At 50.2% G+C, this 1,811-nt stretch overlaps 2 non-coding genes across 2 annotated transcripts; both read right to left on the reverse strand.

Annotated features, from left to right (window-relative positions):
• Nucleotides 1-366: 366 nt before the first annotated feature.
• Nucleotides 367-439, reverse strand: Trnat-ggu (transfer RNA threonine (anticodon GGU)). The gene has a single exon. It is a non-coding gene; the product is annotated as a tRNA-Thr (tRNA).
• Nucleotides 440-831: 392 nt separating this feature from the next.
• Trnat-ggu (transfer RNA threonine (anticodon GGU)) lies at nucleotides 832-904 on the reverse strand. The gene has a single exon. It is a non-coding gene; the product is annotated as a tRNA-Thr (tRNA).
• Between the last annotated feature and the right edge of the window lie 907 nt (nucleotides 905-1,811).

The following is a 1,811-nucleotide window of genomic DNA, read 5'->3' on the forward strand; positions in this document are numbered from 1 at the left end:
TTTGTGGATTATCATCATCGTCTGGGCTCGTTCGGCTGAGTCACCGAGTTCCCTGCGGGCTGAGTAAAGAGACCTGCCTTGGGATTACCGTTTCCTTGTTCCAGTCTGCTTCCCTCTTACAATACATACATACATACATACATACATACATACATACATACATACATACATACATACATACATACATACATACATACATACATACATACATACATGCATACATGCATACGTGCATACGTGCATACATACATACAGAAAATAAGGGTTGGCAGTCAAGAAAACCTCGGAAAGCAAAGGGGAGGTTGTGGTGGGTCAAAGAAAGAGATGAAGAATTTTTTGAGTCGAAAAGAAAGTGGTGAAAAAATGCCCGCCGGGTGGGATCCGAACCCACGACCTCCAGAATACCGGTCTGGTGCGATAACCACTACGCTACCGGCGGGGCTGTTTTCCCAGCACTTTCTCGGGTATTTATGTTAAGGTATTTTTGTTTCCTGTACTTGGGGGTGGTAGCCAGCGCCACTCGGACTACTCGGGGTGAAGGGGACCTTCTTTTTAACCCCCGGGCCGTGACTCGAGTGTCTACGACATGTCGAGAGTGGTCGACCAGCGTTGAACCCTCTTAAGCTCCCTTTGGCACCAAGACTGCCAGAACAGAGGCCCTCGCTAAGCATGTAGCGAATCAGAAAAATGGGAAATGAGAGGCTCCGTGAAATAAGACAGAAAATAAGGGTTGGCAGTCAAGAAAACCTCGGAAAGCAAAGGGGAGGTTGTGGTGGGTCAAAGAAAGAGATGAAGAATTTTTTGAGTCGAAAAGAAAGTGGTGAAAAAATGCCCGCCGGGTGGGATCCGAACCCACGACCTCCAGAATACCGGTCTGGTGCGATAACCACTACGCTACCGGCGGGGCTGTTTCCCCAGCACTTTCTCGGGTATTTATGTTAAGGTATTTTTGTTTCCTGTACTTGGGGGTGGTAGCCAGCGCCACTCGGACTACTCGGGGTGAAGGGGACCTTCTTTTTAACCCCCGGGCCGTGACTCGCGTGACCTGCATGTGTAAACGACGCACGCTGTTTACCGTGCAGGCCTTAATTACAATAATTCGGACGCTGATGCGTTGACCGCGCTTATGCCGTTTCAAGTGCGCCAGCGCTAAGGGAGTCATAAATTAGGACAGTGTCAAGCGCTATCTTGGAACCGCCCCTTTAAAAGTCAGAATCCGGGCGCACTCGGCATGTCACCTAGCGCCCACGGCCGCATCGATCGGCCATATCGCTACATGTTCACCAACCCGCCGCCTGCCAAAACAAAGCTGTGTGCCCGCGCGCCGCACGCTGTCTGAGTTTCCCAAATCTCCGCCCCGCTTTCGGGCACCCTTAATACTCCCGCTTTTTTTCTTCAGCTCACGAACTGGAATGATCCGAATATCCATTAAAGTCGAGTTCCGTTTTGACGTCACGCGATCGGCGAAGGTTTACCGGGAAAGTCCGATAGAGAACCGCATTACGGCATTAGGAAGGGGGCGGGAAAGGAGACGGTATATACGTGGAAGGGGCCAGCACTGTCGGCCCGTAGAAACCTGCCGTTCGCGTGACAGAACTTAGTTTCAAAAGGAAGGCGCCAGTTCTGTTGTGGTCACCGGCATCGGTGTGGTATATGTATCAGTATATAAATATGAAAACAGCGCTTTAAGCAACTACGATCGAACGGCAAACCCTATGCCGCTCCTAGTATAGTTTACCTGTCGAGGTGTTTAAGATGGCAGTGGTGAAATATTGCGCGCGAGTAACGGTTGATAGGGTAGTTCCTATGGT

Source organism: Haemaphysalis longicornis, unplaced genomic scaffold (genome assembly GCF_048455015.1).
Source record: "Haemaphysalis longicornis isolate Haplotype H1 unplaced genomic scaffold, Haemaphysalis longicornis Haplotype H1 scaffold_57, whole genome shotgun sequence".
NCBI lineage: Eukaryota > Metazoa > Arthropoda > Arachnida > Ixodida > Ixodidae > Haemaphysalis > Haemaphysalis longicornis.